At 49.6% G+C, this 23,347-nt stretch overlaps 1 non-coding gene across 1 annotated transcript; it reads left to right on the top strand.

Annotated features, from left to right (window-relative positions):
- Nucleotides 1–888: 888 nt before the first annotated feature.
- Nucleotides 889–1,038, top strand: LOC138526683 (5.8S ribosomal RNA). The gene has a single exon (XR_011283712.1). It is a non-coding gene; the product is annotated as a 5.8S ribosomal RNA (ribosomal RNA).
- The last annotated feature ends 22,309 nt before the right edge of the window (nt 1,039–23,347 follow it).

Below are 23,347 nucleotides of genomic sequence, written 5' to 3'. Positions count from 1 at the left end.
GACCGCAAGCCCGGACTCACTGGTGTCTTCCCGGGTGTCCCCGCCCTCAGCGATGTGTTCCTCGCACTTATGTGCGCTGTTGTTCCCGGGGGGCGCCTGCCATCTGTTTGCCTCTGTGCCTCCCGGACATCTGGGGGCCGGGCCCGCAGCCCCTCAAGTCGGGCCGACCTTGCCCGCGACGTGTTCACCGAGCGCACACGGCAACGAGCCTCTGTGCGCTCTACCATCGGTTTCGTGTAGTCAAAGGTGTCAGCTTTACGCCGTGGGTATTCTTACTCCGCGTTCCCGTCTGCTCGCGGGCCAATGTTCTTGCGCTGCCACAGCTGCCCACCTCCTTGCAGCGACTTACCAGCTGGTCCTTTCTCAGTGGCCCGCTCCTCCACTGCTCTTGTCACCTTCAAGGGTTCCTTTGTCTCGGGTCGCCGCCATCTTGTTGTTGTTGTCACGGCTCACGACCTGAGATACAAAGTGTCATATCTCTTGTCTGCCTGGTACGATTCATCAGCTGGTACGAGTTTCTTGGTCCCTTGACATTCACGCACCTTTGGTGCTATTTTGGAACTGTGATCTGCAGTCAGGCAGCTCACGCTTACACGGATCGTTTGTCGGATCTCGGAGCCCTCTGGAGATGCAGCATACTCCATGGCTGCCAAGCCACGCCCCCAGAGCTGCCTACCTCCATCCCCCTGGAAAGTGCTGTGGTGCTGCAGGTGGTGGTCAGGCTTCCCAGGCTGAGCACCTGGATTTTTTCTTTTTTTAAACCACAATGGTTTCGGCCGAGCTAGACAGGGCGTTGGGCTGTCCCTCCACAGGCGGCGCTGCTTCCCCCTAACCTCTCCTGCACCGGCAGGGTCAGGCCGACGTCTGGAACAAAAAAAAGTTGCCTGTGACTCTTGGCAGTGGATCACTCGACTCGTGCATCGATGAAGAACGCAGCTATCTGCAAGAATTAGTGTGAATTGCAGGACACATTGATCAACACTTCGAACGCACCATGTGGCCCTGGGTTTTTCCCGGGGCTACGCCGTCTGAGGGTTGCTTGTACATCTATCGCCCCGGGGTTCCCTCCCAGGGGCGTGGCTGGGGCCGTCACAGGGACCCCATTCCATTCATCCCCCTAAGGTCAGACCCCGATCAGCACCGTTGTTGGATCCTTGGATCTGGCGCGCAAGCTCATTGCCGACGCGTCCTGGCCTCCCCAGTTTCCCCGCCTCATGCTGGTTTCGGGAGGGCTGGGTGGCCGGCTTGCCCCAGACGTGGTGGCGGCGACAGCAGGCTTTAAAAAAGCCTGGCACACCTTCACCCTACCACAGGGCATCTGGCAGTGCTGTGTGTGGCTGTCTTTGGTGTCCCATGGCTGCTGGCGCAGGATGACCATGTGACCATGTGGCCTCCGGTCACAGATTGGGACAGAGCACACTTGCCTGCGCCAGAGGCACAGGGCTGGGGCAACCCCCCGTACGGGCCCGAGGCCAGCTGCCCTGAGCTTTGTGCTCCCTGACCACGGCCTCAGATCAGACGTGGTGACCTGCTGAATTTAAGCATATTACTAAGCAGAGGAAAAGAAACTAACCAGGATTCCCTCAGTAACGGCCAGTGAAAAAGGAAGAGCCGAGCGCCGAATCCCCATTCAGTGGCAGGCATGAGAAATGTGGCGTACAGAAGACTGACTCCCCCGCATCGCTCAGGGGGCTCAAGTCCTTCTGATCGAGTCTTACCACGCAGATGGTGTTAGGCCGATAGCGGCCTCTTGCACACCGGGATCAGGTCTTCTTGGAGTCAGGTTGCTTGGGAATTATGCACAAAGCGTGTGGTAAACTCTGTCTAAGGCTAAGTACGGGTCCAAGACTGATAGCTAACAAGTACCGTAAGGGAGAGTTGAAAAGAAGTTTGAAGAGAGAGTTCAAGAGGGCGTGAAACGGTTGAGATGTAAACTGGTGGGGTCTGTGCAGTCTGCCCACAGGATTCAACACGGCAGGCAGGTTGGTCACCTGGAATGGGGGAGGCCCTTGCAGGTCTGCGGCCCGGGCACATCCATCCCCAGCAGGGCGCATTTCCTCTGTAGCGGTGCACCACGACTGGCTGGGAAGGCTCCAGAGGGCAGGTGGCTCTCTGCTCCAGCAGAGAGTGTTACAGCCCCCTGACAGCAGTTTTGCAGTGTCCACGGGGCTGAGGGAGATAGACCGCCACCGCGCTCTTATCCGGCAACCATCCTGGCCCCTCTTGGGGGTCGCTAGAGTGGCGACGGGAGACAGGGCCCCCGATGTGACTGTGGTGGACTGCCCTCAATACGCCCTGACCACGTCGTGCTGCCGGACAGGGAGGCCCTCAAAGGGCGCCAGGGGTCTGAGATGATGTTGGTTAACCACCCGACCTGTCTGGAAACACTGATCAAGGAGTATAACACATGCCCGAGTCAGGGGGCCGAATTAAACCCTGTGATGTAATGATGTTGAGAGCCGGTGCTCGCCGATTGCAGTGGCATCCTGTCGCAGTGGGCCCTCCACCAACCCGTCTCGCCCACTCTGTCAGAGAGGTGATGCATGAGCGTGCGTGATAGGACCGGAAAGATGGTGAACTCGGCCTGGTGGAGGTCCATAGCGGTCCGGATGTGTAAATTGGTCATCCGACCTGGGCATAGGGGAAAAAGACTAATCAAACGATATAGTAGCTGGTTCTCTCCGAAGTTTCCCTCAGGATAGCTGGCACACGGAAACCCCAGTTTTATCTAGCAAAGCGAATGATTAGAGGGCTTGGGGCCAAAATTATCTCAACCTACTCTCAAACTTTAAATGGGCATGAAGCCCGGCTCGCTGGCGTGGAGCCGGGTATTGTATGAAAGTGCTCAATGGGCAACTTTTGGTAATCAGAACTGGCGCTGTGGGATGAACCGCATCCCGGGTTAAGGCGCGTAATGTAGATGCTCATCAGACCCCAGAAACCATGTTGGTTGATATAGACATCAGGATGGTGGACATGGAAGTCAGAATCCACTAAGGAGTGTATAACAACTCACCTGCCGAATCAACTAGCCCTGAAAATGGATGGCACTGGAGCTTCAGGCCCATACCCGGCCGGCGCTGAGAGCCGGGGGGGCTAAGTCAGGCGAGTAGGAGGGCTGCTGCGGTACACACATAAGCCCAGGCGAGGGCCCGGGTGGAGCCGCCGCAGATGCAGATCTTGGTTGTAGTAGTAAATATTCAAACGAGAACTTTGAAGGATGAAGTGGAGAAGGGTTCCATGTGAACAGAAGTTGAACATGGGTCAGTCGGTCCTAAGAGATGGCCGAGCGCTGTTCGAAAGGGATGGGCTATGGCCTGCGTTGCCCTCAGCTGATCGAAAGGGAGTCGGGTCCAGATCCCTGAACCCAGAGTGGCAGAGACGGGCGCCCTTGCAGTGTCCAGTGCCGTAACGCAAATGATCCCAGAGAAGCCTGCGGGAGCCGCAGGGAGAGTTAATTTCTTTGTGAAGGGCAGGGTGGTACCTAAAGCCGTGCCCCTGGACGGTGGGGGCAGGCACGGCCGCTGGGCCATCTGGCCCGGGAACTAGGCCCAGATGGCCCGAGTTGTGGTTGCCGCAGCTGACACCTGCATTTGTCTCCGGTTGGCATGGAAGTGCCACCCTGCGGCCACCAGGTCGGTCGTGGCACAATTACCGGCTTCAGTTTAATGCCGGTCCTGGGGCAAGTATCAACCATGTGTGGTCAGGTCCAAGACGAGGTGCGTCTGTCAAAGGGCGCCCTGAGCGGGTCCCTTTCCTCCGTGTGGGGGTAAATGCGCTTGCAGTAGCCGGCCCTGAGTTCCACAGTGTTTGTGGGTTAGTCCTGGAGGGAAAGGCTCTAATGTGGTGAGAGAAGCTCTGAGGGAGACCCGGCCAGAGCTCCAGGGCGAAAGGCCCCGAACCCAGTGGTAGTCACAGGGAGCCCTGGTGGGGTTCCCATCGCTCCCCACAGGGAAAAGCTCTAAAGGGGCCCTGCTAAAGCTCCTGGGTGACTGGCGGGGGGGGGGGATCCTGGCCTGTCTTACAAGGGTAAAGCTCTAATGTGGCGGGAGAAGCTCTAAGGCGGCCTGGGCCAGAGCTCCAGGGTGGACAGGGCTGCTGTCCCCACTGGCCTTGGGTGCCAGCATTGTGCGTGTGGTACGAGAGTCCACAAGCCTTGCGGCAGTCGCGGTGAGCCCCAAAGGGAGAAGCTCTAAAGGGGCCCTGCTAAAGCTCCAGGCTGGCTGGGGGGTTGCTGGTCCCCCCCAAGCACCCAGCCTTGGGTACCTGTCTCATATGTGGGTCGACTGTCCCTCCCAGAGGGATAAGCTCCAAGTGGATGAAAAACCTGTTACGTGGAGGGGGGAACTCTAAGGTGGCCTGGCCAGAGCTCGAGGATGAAGATTGGTGCTTGCCCATGCCTTTTGGGCACATACCGATCCCCTGTCCTTTGTCAGACGAGGGGGCCAAAGGCCCTTCCCATCCAGGCCCATTGGAATGCATTGACCTGCCGATGGCTGCTCTCTGAGCCCGGCCATCTGGTCATTGGCCAGAGGAATGTCTGCAAGGACCAGATGGCTGGGCTGCTCTGGAAGTCCCGATGGGCGTCAGTTTGACATTTTTCTCCAGTTGGGTCTATAAAGAGCCCGACGATTTTGCCGAGATGTCCCACTCTGTCACTCTGGGTACCCAGATGACAAAGCTTAGCCAACTTGGTTCTCGCTGCCCAACCCGGGCTCCATGGTGAAACCACAGCACCTCCCCGGGCCGGCCGGGTGGCGTGCCCCACGCAATGCCCCAGCAGAGACTGGCCTGCTAGGGGTGCTCTTCCGAGCACTTCTTGGGATTGATTTGGTGCACTTGGTCCGTCTAGGGTTGGACTGCTTGGCCAGCCTCAGCTGTTTCAAGCAATTTGCTTCCACCCACCTTGGGACCGTGTCAAGGGTGTGCTTCCCTCGGGGAGGGGCCCCTCGTGTGGGCGGCTCTAGAGCGAAGGCCGAGCAGCCCGGCAACTCCCCAGTGTGCAGATCAGACGGGATCCCCTCGCAAGCCACGACGCAGCCCCTCCTCCACCAGGCACGTTTCTCCAGCAGTTCAGAACACACTTTGGCTGCTGACCCTTCTCTCTCGTCTTACCAGTGGCAGCGTGCTGGCGAACCCCCCTACTGGTTAAAGTTGTGCCTTGGCCTGGCCTCTAATTCCCTCCGACCCTGTGGCATAGCGAAGCAGGCCCGGCCGCCAGTGCCTGCGTGACAAACATGTTCAACCGACCTGCACATGTCTAGGGATGCTCTTTGGCGCTCGGGTCCTGCAGACAGACCCAGAGGGCGCGATGGTTGGCTCTCAGACAGTCGCGTGGCTCCCACCGTTGCCAACCCTCCAGCAGGTGCGGCTACCTCGTTGATACTGCCAGTAGCATATGCGTGTTTGAAAGATTAAGCCATGCACGTGTAAGTACAAACGACTGGTACATTGAAACTGCAAATGTCTCATTAAATCAGTTATGGTTCCATTGATCGCACCATTTGTTACTTGGATAACTGTGGTAATTCTAGAGCTAATACATGCCGACGAGCGCGGACCTCCCGGGATGCGTGCATTTATCAGACCCAAGACCAATCCAGGCTTGCCCGGCTGCTTTGGTGACTCTAGATAACTTCAGGCCGATCACACACCCATGTGATCGTGACGATGCATTCAGATGTCTGCCCTATCAACTTTCGATGGTACTTTATGTGCCTACCATGGTGACCACAGGTAATGGGGAATCAGGGTTTGATTCTGGAGAGGGAGCCTGAGTAACGGCTATCACATCAAGGAATGCAGCAGGTGCCCAAATTACCCAATCCTGACTCCGGGAGGTAGTGACGAAAAATAACAATACAGGACGACTCTTTTGGGGCACTGTAATTGGAATGAGTACACTTTAAATCCTTTAACGAGTACCCATTGGAGGGCAAGTCTGGTGCCAGCAGCCGCAGTAATTCCAGCTCCAATAGCATATATTAAAGTTGCTGCAGTTAAAAAGCTCGTAGTTGGATCTTGGGATTGAGCTGGCGGTCCACCGCGAGGCGAGCTACCACTGCCTGTCCCAGCCCCTGCCTCTTGGCGCCCCCTTGATGCTCTTGACTGAGTGTCCTGGGGGTCTGAAGCGTTTACTTTGAAAAAAGCACAGTGTTCAAAGCAGGCCGGTCACCTGAATACTTAAGCTAGGAATAATGGAATAGGACACTGGCTCTATTTTGTATTTTTCGGAACTGGGGCCATGATTACGAGGGACAGCCGGGGGCATTTGTATTGTACCACTAGAGGTGACTAACTCGGACCAGCGCAAGACGAACCAAAGTGAAAGTATTAGCCAATAATGTTTTCATTAATCTACTGTCCTAGTTCCAAACATAAATTATGCCAATTAGCGATCTGGCAGTGTTATTCCCATGACCTGCTGAGCAGCTTCTGGGAAACCAAAGTCTTTGGGTTCTCGGTGGGTCAGGGGGGCAGAGTATGGTTGCAAAGCTGAAACTTAAAGGAATTGATGGAAGGGCACCACCAGGAGTGGAGCCTGCGTCTTGAAACCTCACCCGGTCCGGCCCCCGAAAAGACTGACAGATTGATAGCTCTTTCTCGAGTCTGTGGGTGGTGGTGCATGGCCGTTCTTAGTTGGTGGATCGATTTGTCTGGTTAAATCCGATAACGAACGAGACTCCTCCATGCTAACTAATTATTTGCCATGAACAAGGAATTCCCATTAAGTGCGGGTCAAAAGCTTGCGTTGATTAAGTCCCTGCCCCTTGTACACACCACCTGTCGCTACTACAGATTGGATGGTTTAGTGAGGTCCTCAAAATTGACTATCTAGAGGAAGTCGTTGGGTTAACCTGCTGGGGACGTTCTGCCACCAGAGAGAGGGAGCCCTGAGTGACCCTTAGGCTGGCATTCCCTTTGTAACCCCACCTGGTCTTACCCTTGTCTCCACTGCTGCTGTTAAGTGGACAGCCTATTCAGCCTGGGGCTTCGGTTGCTGACCCCCCCAACCCCTCCCCAGAACCGCAATTGTTTGCGTCTTGTCTTTGACCTCTCTACTCTTCTCCACTCCCATGGCTTCTCTTGGTGGCCTTCATGTTCTGGCCTTCTATTATGTCCTCCCCCTGCATCCCCTTTTTCTTCAATATTCAGGATCTTGGGTCCCTCATCCAATGTAGTGATGTGGTGTGGGCGCCCTTCCCACTTGAAGACCATTCCAAAGGGGAATGTCCACCTGGATCTTATGCTTTGGTAAGGGCTTTGGTCACCGGGCCCATTTGCCTCTTCATTGTTAGTATGGATTTGGCCAGGTCCTGGAAAAGTTGTAATACGGCACTGTTCACTTTTATCCGGGTGGCTTTCCTCGCCGCTTGGAGGATCCATTTGTTTTGGTCGTATCGCTGTAAAGCCATCGCCACTTCTCTTGGCCTGGCCCCGGGTTCTTCTCGCTGCGGACCTTCTATCTATGAGAATTTCTCCCCCAGCCATATCCAGCAAATCTTTGAACATGTGCTGCATTGTTTCCCTGAGGTCAGCATCGCTCACACTTTCTGGCAGCCCCTTCACCCCGATTTTGGACCTTCCCGAGTGGTTCTCCAAGTTCTTGGCTTGGAGCCCCAGGTTGTGTCACTACCGCCTGCTACTTCGCTAATACATCTGTCTTCCGGGTGTTTTCAGTGAGTTTTTGAATGGCGTTTTCATTTGTAGGAATTCAACTGTCACCTTTGATTTCCTGCAGGAATTGTGCAAGTTCTGTGCATATTAGGCTTAATTGTGTCTGAAGGGTAGCAGTCATTTGGTCACTGAATGCCTTAAAGCACTGTTGCAGCACCTTGCTCATGACCTCTTGCCCCGTGGCAGTGTCAGGGGTTCCTCCGACTACTGCATCTCTGTCACCGCTGGATCCTCTTCCTCCGGGGCTTCCCCCTCATTTCTCCGTAGCTTTTGGAGGGTCCCTTCCTGTTTTCTTGAGATCTTGGCCCTTGAGGGGCCCTTTTTGGCCTCCTTGGCCTTGTTGCGCAACATTGCCTGGTGATGGTGAGTGCCTGCCTGCACCTTACTGTAGGGGGCTTCTACCCAGGCCTCTGAGGTTCTTCTTGACCCCAGGGTATTGGCCAGTTGTTCTGTATGAAGGGGGTGCTTCTCTCTCCCTCCTGTGCGCAGCGGGGGTCTAGCTTCGCTTTAGAGCCTGGGTTGGTTGCCCCCTGAGGGCTGTGGGGCTAGCTACGCTCAAAGGTGAAAGTGGTCATGGTCGCAGTGTCACACTGGCCCGGAGCCCAGGAGCGTCTTGAATATCTTCCCGGGGTGCCCCCGTGCTCCCACCGCTCTTGAGCCTCTAAGTATGCTCTTGCACCCCTGGAGGTTCCTTCTCGGTTAATCTTGCATGGCAGGTTTAGTTTTCATAAGGGTGGGTGGTGGAGCGAAGCAGCGCTCTACTGCGGAGTCAAATGCTGGGGGTTGGGAGCACGCGCCACACTTCGCCCCCGTGTTACTTCCCTGCCTGTTAGCGGGGATGATGCTGCAGGAGACTTAGTGCTGTCACCCTTCTATCACTGCAGTTGCCTCTGATGTTGCTGAATGGTACGGGCTTGGGTCCTTGCCTGGGTCTGGGTATGCTGCGGGTCTCCTGCCATAGGTGGGGTCCCCTTCCAAGTGTAGGTTATGGTGCGCTGGGGCAGATGCTTTCATAAACCTCCATGTCTGTTGTTTGGGAGGGGAGCGTCTTGCGTGCGCCTGCTTCATGGCTGCCAACCCCCTTAATTATGCCTACTTACCCTGCATCACAGCTCATGGGAGCCCTGCGCCGCGTGCTTCGTGGAAGCTCTGCGCTGCGTGGAGCTGGGCTGCTGTATGGGGCAGAGGCAGGCGCAGGATTTCAGGGGAATACTACCCGCTCCCTCTCATTTGTAGCTGGGTGTCCGGGCTGCGCCGGCTCTGCTGTATTGCTGCGCTGCGGTGCTTGCGCCAGTATGTCCCGGCAGGCGTGCTGGTCTGGCAGCCTTGTCTCCCCCAGGTTGGCTGCCGGGGATCAGCGGTGGTCCGCTCACACTCCCCAGTCTCTCCTATGTTGCCTTGGCTGAATGGGCACCGTGCGTCTTCTGCACCACCCACGTGGGTTCTCTGATCTCCTCCAGCTCGACTGCCAGTCCCCACACAGGCATTGCTGCTAGCGGTCTCAGGTCCACTCACTCTGCCCCCAAACGCTCCAGTTGGAGTTATCTTGGGGACCGCTCGGTTCACGGGTCGTCCCCTTTGCTTTTGCCTCACGGTGGGGTGGTCACGGGGGCCATCTTGGAATCTTCTTATGAAGCTTTTTGAAGCCTTCATCTGCCCTTTCTTGAGTAAAACGTTCTTCCACACTTCTCAATCCATTTTTCGTCCAGGATGTGGCACAGACGATGTGGCTTGGCTGCACAACTCGGGCAGCATCGGTGCTTATTACTTGACTTATCTGCCGCCTTTGATACCCTTGACCATGCCGCCTTGCTCGTCTGGGCCCACCTTTCTGGTGCCGTTATTTCCTGGTTTTCTTTGCTTCTCTCTAAACGAACAGTCAGTTTCCATCCCCCCTTTACACACTGTACCGTCTTCCTTGAGATGTGGAGTCCCTCAGGTTTCCTCCATCATCACAGCCTTCATAAACGCCTCATTCAAAACAGGCACCGTCCCTGACAACCTCAAGGACACCTGGGTGATCCCACTACTGAAAAAAACATCCTTGGACCCCAACATACCGACTAACTTTAGACCTATCACCACAGTCCCTTTTCTGCTCAAGATTCTCGACCACACAGCCTATCTAAAGATCCAAGAATATCTTGAACCCAACAACCTTCTTGGGCTAAGGCAATCTGGCTTCCACCGTAAACACAGAACTGAAACAGCATTGATTGATTTGAAAACCCAAATGGAGACTCTAAAAGATAATGGGAAGTTAGCTTTACTCCAACTTCTTGATCTCTCGGCCGCATTCGATCTGGTCAACCACCAAATACTTTGCCAACATCTTAAATCTGCGGCCCAGTTTTCTGACTCCGCCAATGCGTGAATCCACTCCTTCCTTAGTAACAAATCCATGAGGGTCTTCTCTCCCACGGCCTCCGCGGACCCCTCTCTGATACACTGCGGTGTCCCACAAGGTTCTTATGTATCGCCTACGCTTTATAATGTGTTCACCAAACCCCTTTATGATGTGCTTGACTATCTGGGTGTCTCCTATACTAACTATGCGGATGACACCCAGATACTCATTCCTATCACTGGTGACGACATATCTGATACCAAATCCTTGAACTACGTCTACTTGGTCATTCAGGCCTGGAAGTCTCAATGACGACAAGACAGAGCTCCTATTACTAGGCTCACCTCAACGCCTGAATAAACTTGACCAAGACTTCAAGACCTTCAACATCGATGGCAACGATATTAAGGTCTCTAAGGACACCAAAGCTCTAGGCGTATATCTGGACTCTGCTCTCTCTCTGAACAAACAAACAAATGCAGTAAGGTCGGCTTCGGCCTATACCTGCAAACTCATCACGGCTTGCAGACCTTTTCTGAACCCACACAACTGCATTACCTGGGCAAGAACACTAATTTTGTCAAAGATCGACTATTGTAGTGCCCTCTACCTGGGGACTAGTCAATCCAACCTCAACAAACTGCAAACAATCTAGAATCATGACATTAGTGCGGCTTTCAACATCCCTAGGCATTCCCATATTTCCAACGTCTGAACAGATCTCCGCTGGCTCCCAGTAAAACAAAGAATAGCCTTGAAAACACTAGCCTTGACTCATAAATGCCTGAACAACAAAGCCCCTCCATACCTCTCCACCGCCTCACTCTCCATACCTCCACACGTCCTACCAGAACTCCACAAATTCACAGCCTCATCTTGCCCAGATTTAAACTCCAAAAGGCTGGAGGTGTGAGCTTCCCTGTCTTAGCCTCTAAGCTTTGGAACGCCCTGCCTGGTCCCATCAGAATTGAGCCTTCTTTCCATATCTTCAAGAAGAAAAATAAATCCTGGCTGCTCACACAGAATGCATGAAGCACTTCACACAAAACCTAGCCTCCCGCAGGGGCGCCCCGCTTTCAAACATGTCTCCTTACCTGCTCATTTCACTGATTATGGTTATATATCTGGTACAGACACCTGCTCCTCCTTATTGCCTTTGACTGTGCACTATTGTATGTTTGATTCCTCTTCGAGAATTCTGCTCCCCCGCATCTGTAAACTTGGGGAGCCTGAACCTTCTGTCACTGACCCTTACTGTAATGTTCCCTTACTGTAATGTAATGACCCTTACTGTAATGTACTGTAACTGTATATGCAAGACTATGCGCCCGGTTGCCCTTGGGCCTGGCTGCGCTTTATAAATAAACTAAATACAAATAATATCTTCTAGTTTTTGTTTAACATGTACATGTAACCTCTTACCAAGCTGATCTGCTCTCACAGCTTCCACTGTTATTCTTAACAGATGACACAGATCCTGGTCCGTTCAGATCTCTCTTGTCGACACAGTGACCAGATTTAGGTCCCGTCTCGAAGCTGTGGGTGAATTGATGTGTAATAGCTGGTTCAGGGGGAAAAAATGAGATGGTGGTGGTGGGCCCTCCTTCCTCTACTGCCTTTTGGACCCTATATTATTGGCCATCTTTAGGGGTAAATATGTCCAGTATGTCAGAGGGGCCATCTTCAACTGAAAACCCCATAGTAAGGTTCTTTGTTTACTCCTTTCTCAGTTACGTGCCCCTGTGGTGACCTTATTTGTTATGTCCTCCATGGACCACTGCAACGCCCTATTTCTGGCACAAACTGTCTACTTCTTATGACACCTTCAGGTAGAGAGGCACAGCTTCACCTCACTGATGAGGCCCAACAAGGCTGAAACACGTGTATGGGGTTGCTGTTGGTACTCTTGTTCAGAAAGGAATTGCCATAGCATTTTAGTGGACAAAGACTGATATACAAATGGATATTTCCCATCTGTGAAAGGTACTGTGAGCAAAAGGCAAATGGCTGCGAACTCTCAACGTGGTTAATAACCACTGAACAGGTTATCATGCCGTGTTCTTTCGAGAGAGGGGCGCCTGCTACCTTTTTTGTATTCAAGGGCTAATGTCTAGTTCATCATGCCTTTTATGGAACTGGGGGAGAATATCTACAGGCCAAATTCTGTTTGTACATTCCTGCTCGGTCGCTCCGCTTGGTAAATGCCTGATATTAAATACTGGCAAAACTGCCTTGTACATATAAATCCATTATACATCCATATAAAAGTGCTGTGTGCAAAATGCGTCATAAAGTCAAAGCAGAACCATATTACGTCAAGGCAAATCGTAACTATTGGAAATGCCTGAATAAAGTGCAAAGAGTAAAACGGATTCCAAAAGTGCCAGGTGCGCTTGAGAAAAGTGTCAAGTGTTTCTGAGTTCCTTCCACTCTAATCGCATTTTTAATTTTAGGCAGTATGAGTTAGTTGCTTTTCATGTTATTTTAACTCACTGTCCTATAAATCCATATTTCAAGTGACATTTTTAACTTGGAAATGTTCTGAGACCTTTAGTTGTCTATAGTTTACCTGTACTTGTTCACACGACAGCACCATTATGAAAAGCAAATTATTTATAGATCGATAATTGCGTTACAAACCTCCGGCACTGTGTATCAGTGTGCCCCTGCTGAAGGTGTGAAGTCGTGATATCTGTTGAGCCCTTACAGGAAATATTGTGATAAAAGATTGTGAACATTTGCAATAATAAAGTTTACTTTTTCTGTTATCCAATTCTTGCAGCTATTCATGTGCAGTTATGAGAACTGGTTTTCCATAAATATTTCACTATTCGGCTTCTTTTTCTTCCAATCCCCCAGGTAAAGCAGGTTCACTCCATATGGCTCCACCAAGCTAATGTGTTATTTGTTTTTAACCTCCTAACTGCCGAGTTTCCCCAATAGTCCATGTGTGGACGGAATGGAAGAGGAGGGTAGGAAAGCTGAAAGGGAAGACCAAGGCATACATTTCTGAAAAGTAGACGAAATTCCAAGTTTAGGAAAGGGTGATTTACGCAGGTCAGGCAACCTCTATGTAGGGAAAATGGCCATAGTTTGGGGAAAGATTTGAAAAATGACAGTTCAAAAAGATATGTGCTGGACATGGTTGGACCTGTAAGGTAATGGCCTCTGTGACTATTGAGAAAAGCAATGCCCCGCTACATTCCCCTGACTTTGCCAGTTAGGAAATCGCATATATTTTTGAATTGTTTCACAAAGCAAGCAATACTACAAGCCAAAAACGGAGCCATAATACACAGGAATTTTATGCTGACAGCCTAAACAGACATACTTAGCATGTGTAAATAAGGAAAATAAATGTGAGGAATGGCAAGCATACAATTTTTGAAAGAGCACAGGCAGACCTTTTGAAGGGTAGGTGGCTTGAGCAGGTTACAAAAGCATACAGTGCCTAAATCAGCAACTACATGTAGTTCACATTTAGGAAATTGAAGGGTTGTGTAACAAAGTGCAGTAGCAAATGTATGAAAATGTTAAACCAAGAGAAAACAACAAATGTCCTATATTGCCACATGTGTCCTGACGAAAACTGTACCTCATGTGTCGGTACACCTACCTCGGTGCAAATGGAAAAGGCTAAACCACTGGTAACCCAAGTGTTTCAGGAGAGCAGACTCCCATAGGAACCCACAGAGGTCTGACTTGCGCAAATTGCCCTAGAATTTATTACCCAAAAGCCCGGCAAAGTCTGAAATTTAGGGAAAATAAACACAATTTTCAGACATTTCCAACCTGGAAACTACTGAAACATACCGCCAACAACACATGGCCTACCTTCCCACAGTTGTCTGGATGAAAACAGTACCTCATGTGTGGGTGTACCTACCTGGGTGAAGAGGAAAAGTGTTGACCATCCCCAAGTCCAACAGCAGTCCCAAGGAGCACCAGCAGGGTCTCCATCCATTCCCTGAGGGGAAATGATGTAATTCTGCCTAGCCAGAGCTCCAGGATGGTCGGGGGTGATGTCCCCGGCCTTGGATGACTCTACCATGTGGGTCCACCATCCCCAAGCGCAGCGGCACTCCCAGGGAGCCCCGACAGGGTCCCCGACCTTTCCTAGAGGGAGAAGCTGTAACACAGGCCAGCCAGAGCTCCAGGATAGTTAGTTCCTGGCCTTCGGCAGCTGTCTCCCATATGGAGTGACCATCTCCAAGTGCAGCAGCTGTCACAGGGAGCCCTGGCGGGCATCTTCCCTGAGGGAGTGGGACCCTTCTGGGGCTTCCTGGAACCGCTGCTGGGCTGTGGGACGGTCAACCCACATGGAAGACAGCCGCCCAACTCCGGGGACATCATCTCCAACCATCTTGGAGTTCTGGCTGGCCTCTGTTACAGCTTTCCCCCACCAGGGAGCCCCGGCAGTGTGCCAATACCTCCACGAAGTGAAAAGCTGTAATGTAGCCCAACCAAAACTCAAGGACAGCTGGAGGTGATGTCCCCGGCCTTCGGCATCTGTCTCCCATGTGAGTCAACCATCCCCAAGTGCAGTGGCAGCCGAAGGGGGCCCGGCAGGGTCCCCCTTATGGAGAGAAATTGTATAATACAGGTCAGCCCAGAGCTCCAGGATGGTCAGGGGTGCTGTCCGTGGCGTTGGGTGGCTGTCCCTCGTGTGGTTTGACTGTCCACAAACCCAGCAACGGTTGCAGGGAGCCTCGGCAGGGTCCACGTTCTTTCCAGAGGGCAAAGCTGCGACAAAACCCAGCCAGAGCCCCAGCACGGTTGGGGGTGCTGTCCCTGGCCTTGGGCATTCGTTTTCCATATGGGTCTACCGTCCTCAAGCACAGCGGCTGTCCCAGGTAGCCCTGGCAAGGTCCCTGTCCTTTCCCAGAGGGAGAAGCTGTAATGCAGGCCAGCCAGAGCTCCAGGAAGGTGGTGGTGATGCCCCTAGCCTTGGGTGGCTGTCTCCCATGTGGGATGACTGTCCCCATGTCCAGCTGCAGTTCTGGGGAGCCCTGGCAGGGTCTCCATTCCTCCTCAGAGGCAAAGGGTCCCCATTCTTCCCCAGAGGTGAAATCTGTATCACAGCACAGCCAGAGGTGCAGCCTGGGCTTGCGGACAGTCAACCCACATGGGAGACAGCCGCTCCCAGGTAAACACCAATGTTTTGCTGGCATGGCGGGAATTTGTGGCCTGACCCTGCATTTGTGTCTTTGCCCACCAAAATACCTCCCCAGACTGCCCAATCCCATAGAATAAAAAAACTACTAGCATAACGTTGCAGTTCCTTGCATAAAGAAATCTGTAAACAAAACAAAAAACATTCATTACCTATGTTCAGCGCAGCAAAAGCAAATCATAATTATCACGCTCCGATCACCGCCCCCCCTTTTCAAACCATCCCTGGTGGTCTAGTAACCCTCATACCCCAGTAAAAACACATTTGCCCCTTCCTAGGGGCCGATTTATATTAAGACTTTTAGTGACCATAACACCATTTAAAGTATAATTATAGGTTTATGGATTTGGGTCCACCCCCCCAACCTGGTTGAAAATCCCCTGCCCCCATATATCACTGATGGTAGATGGTGGGTTGGGGTCAGGCCATATTGGATTGTGTAAGGGGTTGGAGGGGGTGGGTGGTGGCGTGGCGACCTACCCCAAAATCTGACATTTAAAAAAAATAAGTTACAAAACATTTGGAAAAAATTCAACTAGTTCAGGTTCAATTTCAACACATAGCTCCATAATTATGCCAACGGCTAAGATATTTCAAACTTTGGTACAATTAAATGGTTATAATCCTGAATATGATAAATATGTAAGAACTATGAACTGATAACTCGAGTAATATAATAAATGAAAATAAGGCCTTCTTTAACAATATAAATACTTTCATGGAATATAAATGACTGAAAATATGAAACTGTCAATGAAAAGAATTACATGAGTACAACAATGAACTGAGTGACAGCATAAAAAAGGAGAACTGTGACCATGTTTCTAGGTGCAAAACAAGGGGGGGCTGTGTTCGTGCTGGTAGAGAGTTTCCCAGACCCCCCCCTGTTTTGGATACCAAGTAACTTTGGGTCTCACCCTAAGTTACCAGGGGACTCCAGACGTGGACCCCTTGCTCACTGCTCTTAGAGAGACACAGCTTCACCTCACTGATGATGCCCAGCTAGGCTGAAGCACATGTATGGGGTTGCTGTGGTACTCTTGTTCAGAGGGGAATTGCCTAGCATTTCGGTGCTGGACTGCCCCTGGGCAGGACAAAGACTGATATGTGGGGATATTTCTTCTCTGTGAAAAGAACAGTGAGCTAAAGACTTGGTTGAGACTCTCCCAGGGGCCATCCACCCAATAACAAGTCAATGGGCTGTGTTCATGCTGGTAGAGAGTTTCCCAGACACCCCTCTTGTTTTGCATGTTTCTAGGTGGACATATAGGAATAGAGCTATGAGACCCTGGGGGGCCTGTACCTTCAGAATGATAACAGCCAGTATATAAGGTATTCCCGAGTCATCTACCCTATCCACTTTATCCTTTGCCAGGTACCAGTCTGTAATTCAAGACCTGGTAGAGTTTTGAAGAATGAACAACTCTGCATTAGAAGGACAAAAGATCTGTGGGTATTGTCTTTGATCCCACTAAAAGTACATTTGAATACACAATCTGCAGGATGGACTATGGAAAAGACCTACTTGAGCTTGGGTATGCAATGAAGTTGGCAGATGAGGAGGTTCAAGGTTGGCAGGGTTATTGTGCAGCTGCCTGCAGGAGGCACCATGGTGGGGTCAGACAGCTACCATGACAGCGCTGCTTGACTTCAAGTTGGCAGCTGACAATTTATAACTTATACGAATCACGAGATCTAAAGATGGTGAGTTACTCAGTGTCTTGAAATGGGGAAAATCTTCCTCGGGACCATCCCTTGAGAGCAAAATTACCCAATTCAGCCCAAAATACAGGTTCTATTGTGCCGAGCAGTGAACACATGCTAGTGACAAATGACACCTTCAAAATGTTTAGCATTTATTAGAAACAGTAATATTTAGCAGCATCTTGGGATTCAAGTTAGAGAAGATTATAAAACACAAAACGTAGAGAAATACAAAATATAGAGAAACATAGAACTTAGAGAAACATAGAGAACCACAGTCTTACACCCCTTCAATCAGCACTGGCAGACCCTGGCCCTCATAAGCTAGCTGTTGCCAGCCCCACTCCGAGGACAGCACTGCAGGGTACCGACAGAGCATCAGGTTCCAGACACTCGATCTTGCTCGAACCAAGTCCACGGATCAATCTCCCACCTGAGTCATGTGGGCATGCATTTTTGTAATCTCGTGCTGTCAGTCCATGACGCACAGTTCCAGAACGTTCCCTGTGCAAAATATAGGCTTGCTCATGGAAAAACCCAACTCTGTGAATTTCCACTGTGCTCCTTTCTGTGCCCCTCCCTGCTTGGAGCCCATCTGCGCGAAAGCTCAGGAATGTCTTATCAGTGCCTTCCCAGAGAAAGAGGATTAGTTTACATAGCCATGCAGGGCTACAGTTAGAAAGGCAGAATATTCTAAGAGAAGTCGAGATGAATTAACCCTATGTGAGCAAGCTCTAAAAGGCATGCACTCATAGCTTAGTGTCCATAGCGCTTAAGATTGGCTATCTAAGCGCTATATAGGTGCCATAATGTTCCAAACACTCCAGTAATGTCTATTAGCTACAGAACTGGGGCCTCTGCCCTGCCTGTCTATCTACAATGCATAATGTGACCTACCACCCCTACTAGGCCTGCATATTCCTTGTAGCTCACTACTGCGTAATGGAGGTGCTACAACAGACTACTGTCAGCATTTAGCACATACTTTGAATAAACTATTGGCTTTCAGCGGCTAATGCTGTCATCTAAAGCCCTGATTGGCAAATTTGCATTTTGTGTATCACGACATTCCACCCCTATTCAAAGTAATTAATGAATCTAGCTCCCTAGCTACGCGCACCTTAGTGATGGGCCATAGAAATGGACTCCATTTGTAGCAGCTTGGTAGTACTAAGGAAACATTGCCTCGTGATAAATCTATGTCTAAGTGTATCACTGTAATAATAGAGGTGTGCATTACCAGCCTACAATTTAAATGTTGCCTTACTACTGGGAAATCTAACATGTTCACAGTTTTTACCTTGTGTGACTTGGAGAATACCCTTCTCCAAGTGGGATGCCTACCATATACAATATTAGTTTTAGCTACAAACACCATACTACCATCCGGCAGTGGCTGTTTCATCGTACCATTGTGTGAAATGCATTTAGTCAAATTATGGTCCATAAAATCTTGGCGAGAACACTCGCTGCAGTTCTTGGTCAGAAAAAACATAAAACATCAAACAAATTATTGGATCCATTCACTGAAACATTTGGGCCTAGGATTTCATAAGCACCAGTCATATGAGTCAGTGACAAAAGATGCCCGACAATGTGCCAGGCCAGTACGTTAGCAGTTCCATGTGGATACTCATTTGTAGCGCTTTTCCAATGAATTATTCTAAATGTCTACAATCAAAAGGTGACTCTTTGCATCAGTGTGTTGGAGACAGCCGTCCCCACAGAAACATGAAACTGGTTGGTTTAACAAAAACCGTGTCACACACTGTGTCATAAAATCAAGTATGGCGTGTCTTGGTTGCCTTTACCCGCCTTAAGGCTGGCTGTAAAAGTATCCAGTGTTTCAAAGGTTACCATCTCAAATTGGAGCTCACACACTTGGCAGCATTACTACAAATTAAGAACCTTAACCTACGCACAACTAACTCTGGTGTGCGCACTCACTTTATCTCAAAATATATTACGCTGCTGCTTGCATCACCCTGTTGCCCCAACAATTCATAAATCATTTTCCTGCCTACGTGCAACGTAGTAGTTTTTTTTTAAAAAAAGCAAAGCATCTCTGGTTAAAACAATTCAGTTGGAAGAGCAAAACATTTCGTTTTTTTAGATTCATCTCAAAAATGCATTTAAAAACCATTTTTCAATGTGCTAGCATTCAAGTGCTGTGTCACACAGCTGTTTGTGGTGCATGATGTCACAGTCCACAACCCAGCAAGACTCTTATTTTCAAAAGAGGCACTTTTTCCTGTCATCAGATTCAACATGTAATTTAGCAACATGTCAAAGCGTCTTTTAGCCTGTTTTGAACTGATCAATGTCCTATTTAAAGGCATACATTTTTTTTTCTCTCGTAACCTTGTAGTTTGGCTTCACAAACTCACTCCAATGCAATGTGCGATCTTTCAAAAGAACCCGCAACCCACTAAATATTTGTGCTGTCTTATCACACACAGATTTTTCATTCTGTTGTACCATTGCCAAATTAAAACCAATTATTTCAGTGCATTTAAGACATGTCATGTGTAGTGCAGCTCCCTGCACGTTTTTTTTTTCCTGCAAGAGCAACCCACACTCTATATTGATTGTGGGCTGTTAATGTGTCAACAACATTTTTCACCATGTACCACAGTCAACAGGTCACTATTTCCAAAACATACATCACTTATAACGCAACAGTACAAATCCATGGCATAGCGTGGGAACAGTCAAAATACTGCAGGGGCAATTTAGAAAATATAAATTGTCTTTTCCCCCCAAACCATTGCAAACTGATTCTGCAATTTCAAATCCATACACAAAAATCGAAAATCCAAATACCATTCACTCACTTTCTTTTTTAAGTGAGTCTCTCACCCATTGTAAGCATGGCACAGCTAAAATGCAATGTAGCCATTTTAGTGTGTTTCCTTAAACAGAATGCACCACCAGCACATGGAATTTACAGTTGCCAAAAAACAAACCCTTTAGGCACTCAACACAGATGTTACTCTTTCTCCTAAACTCCGCTCATTCACACGTTATCTTCAGGAATGTCAACACTTCAAAAGCATACATTTAAAAAGCGAACCTTTGCCTCCTTACATTACAGCCCCCCACTCGCTAGCACACTGGGCCTGGATCTCAATGTTTAAATCACTATTCACAATTTGCATGTCAAATCCTCACAACTATTTTCCTGCCCTCATGACAGAATAGAGTGAGAACTCCATCTCACTTTGCATTCCAAATTGCAACTTTAACTGGGGAAACCGCATGATAAAATTCTTTCCTAATTGAACATAAATCTTTCTTCACAATTTATCGGAGCGCTTTAAATATAGCCATTTTCCCGCTTGTTTATCGCCTTGTGCTCCCTGGCTCCGTTCCCAAGCAGTAAGTCAGCTACGACTGATTTACTGAAGGGGATAGTCTTAACTACACAAGCTATCGGCCACGGCAAGCCGACACAAAAATGCTGTGTATTTGATGTCTCAGAGCTGCAGTGAGACCACCAAGGAAATGCGACAGCCTGCTCCTCACTCTGCACTGTGTTATTTCACACAATTTGTCATTTCACAGCAAGGCACTGCTCTGCACAAATCCCCAAGCTGCCACCAAATGTCTTGAAATGGGGAAAATCTTCCTCGGGACCAGCCCTTGAGAGCAAAAATTACCCAATTCAGCCCAAAATACAGGTTCTATTGTGCCGAGCAGTGAACTCATGCTAGTGACAAATGACTCCTTCAAAATGTTTAGCATTCATTAGAAACAGTAAAATTTAGCAGCATCTTGGGATTCAAGTTAGAGAAGATTATAAAACACAAAACGTAGAGAAATACAAAATATAGAGAAACATAGAACTTAGAGAAACATAGAGAACCACAGTCTTACGCCCCTTCAATCAGCACTGGGAGACCCTGGCCCTCATAAGCTAGCTGTTGCCAGCCCCGCTCAGAGGACAGCACTGCAGGGTACCGACAGAGCATCAGGTTCCGGACACTCGATCTTGCTCGATCCAAGTCTACGGATCGATCTCCCACCTGAGTCATGTGGGCATGCATTTTTGTAATCTCGTGCTGTCAGTCCATGACGCACAGTTCCAGAACTTTCCCTGTGCAAAATATAGGCTTGCTCATGGAAAAACCCAACTCTGTGAATTTCCACTGTGCTCCTTTCTGTGCCCCTCCCTGCTTGGAGCCCATCTGCGCAAAATCTCAGGAATGTCTTATCAGTGCCTTCCCAGAGAAAGAGGATTAGTTTACATAGCCATGCAGAGCTACAGAAAGGCAGAATATTCTAAGAGAAGCCAAGATGAATTAACCCCATGTGAGCAAGCTCTAAAAGGCATGCACTCATAGCTTAGTGTCCATAGCGCTTTAGATTGGCTAAGTGCTATATAGGTGCCATAATGCTCCAAACACTCCAATAATGTCTCTATTAGCTACAGAACTGGGGCCTCCGCCCTGCCTGTCTATCTACAATGCATAATGTGACCTACCACCCCTATTAGGCCTGCATATTCCTTGTAGCTCACTACTGCGTAATGGAGGTGCCACGACAGACTAATGTCAGCATTTAGCACATACTTTGAATAAACTATTGGCTTTCAGCGGCTAATGCTGTCATCTAAAGCCCTGATTGGCAAATATGCATTTTGTGTATCACGACACTCAGAAGAGTCAATCACTTTGTCACGTACACACAAGGAGTTGGGCACATTAATCAACACCCTTCCTTTACCAGTATCAAAAGGGGCAGGACTATACAGGGAGGCTTTGGTAGAAGGCCTAGTATGGGAGTTTGGAAACAAGCGTTTCAGTAAAGAGCGGAGTAAAAGGGGAAGAAGGAAGGCGAAGGGAATTGAAGGAGAGTAAGACTTGAGGTGGATGGGAAAGGAAGGTGAAGATGTGTCTAAAGAAGGGAAAGGGGAGAGCAGCGTGAAGAGGGGAAAACTAGCAAGGGGGAAGGAGAGATGGAAGGTAAGACACAAGAGAAAGGAGGAAATTACTTGGAGAACAGTTTAAAAGGTACAGACAAAATCGGTGTAGGAAGATGAGGGCCACCGATGGAGGGACATTTTTGGAAAGGTACTGAGGACGACGAGGAAGGTGGAGGAAGGAATAAGTGCAGAAGGTGGACCCTGAAAATAAGGTAAATGCTGTGGAAGAAGGCCTATGTCCATTAAGAAGTATGCTAGCTGGTGCCTGGTTGTACGTCTTAACCTAATAACAAGCCCGTCAAAAGTAGAGAGGGGTATTGGAAAGACGAGGAGGAGTGCAGTACCCTGGGTAAACCAACTTGACCGTGGTTTAACTCTCAACACCAAGCTGAGTGGGCCTCTCTTCGGTTTCTGGCCCTGCCGATGCATCACATCATCAGTTTCTGGCCCCTGGAAGGACCTATCTTTGTCTTCAAGCCCAGGAGTGCCAGCGCATCTGCAAGCCCAGGACAGACAAATGGTCTTTCTGGCCAGGAGAGCAAACAAATCTTCATGCCTAAAAGGGCCAATGCATCTTCAATCCTAGGAGGGTCAACCCATGCTCATATAGGGACTAACTGAACCATTCCCACTTGGCAATAAAACTCTAGTTGAGTAATATTAGAATACGGAAAGTGGTTATGGGAATAAAGTCCTCTAGAAGAAAGGGGGACTTCTTACAGTGTTAGGAATGTCAGCAGAGGGAATGCTATGGGTGTGGAATGTGAACAGAGAACACTAGAAGAGAATGCAAGACAAGTTGTATGGTGGTTGGTGTAAGGGTGAGGACAAAGAGCTGTTACAGCATAAAGATGAACGTAAAAGAAATTAAGTGACACATCCAGTTGTTCTGGTTCACTTCCTTAACAAGTGATGAGTTGCGGCAATGACAAAGAGCCTGCACTTGCCATTGATTGTGGTTGCCCTGGCTGAAAATGGCTATTTCCCATTAGAGAAACTGCCCTCCGACCTGGAGAGGCAGAAAAGTCGGAGGGCCGTTTCTCTAATGGGAAATAGCTGCTTCAGTGTGAGTGGGCTAGTTCCCATTAGACGAGAGGACCTTTCTGGCTCTGCAGGTCAGAGGGCCGTTTCTCTAATGGAAATAGCTGCTTCAGTGTGAATGGGCTAGTTCCCATTAGACAAGAGGCCCTATCTGCCTTTCCAGGTCGGAGGGCCGTTTCTTTAATGGGAAATAGCCGCTTCAGTGTGAATGGGCTAGTTCCCATTAGATGAGAGGACCTTTCTGCCTCTGCATGTGAGAGGGCCTTTTCTCTAATGGGAAATAGCTGCTTCAGTGTGAGTGGGCTAGTTCTTATTAGACGAGAGGGCCTTTCTGCCTCTGCAGGTCAGAGGGCCGTTTCTCTAATGGGAAATAGCTGCTTCAGTGTGAATGGGCTAGTTCCCATTAGACGAGAGGACCTTCCTGCCTCTCCAGGTCACAGGGCTGTTTCTCTAATGGGAACTAGCCTTCTCAGTGTGGGTG

Source organism: Ambystoma mexicanum, chromosome 7p (genome assembly GCF_040938575.1).
Source record: "Ambystoma mexicanum isolate Mex_15411 chromosome 7p, UKY_AmexF1_1, whole genome shotgun sequence".
Classification (NCBI taxonomy): domain Eukaryota; kingdom Metazoa; phylum Chordata; class Amphibia; order Caudata; family Ambystomatidae; genus Ambystoma; species Ambystoma mexicanum.
This window is presented reverse-complemented; position numbering and strand designations above follow the sequence as displayed.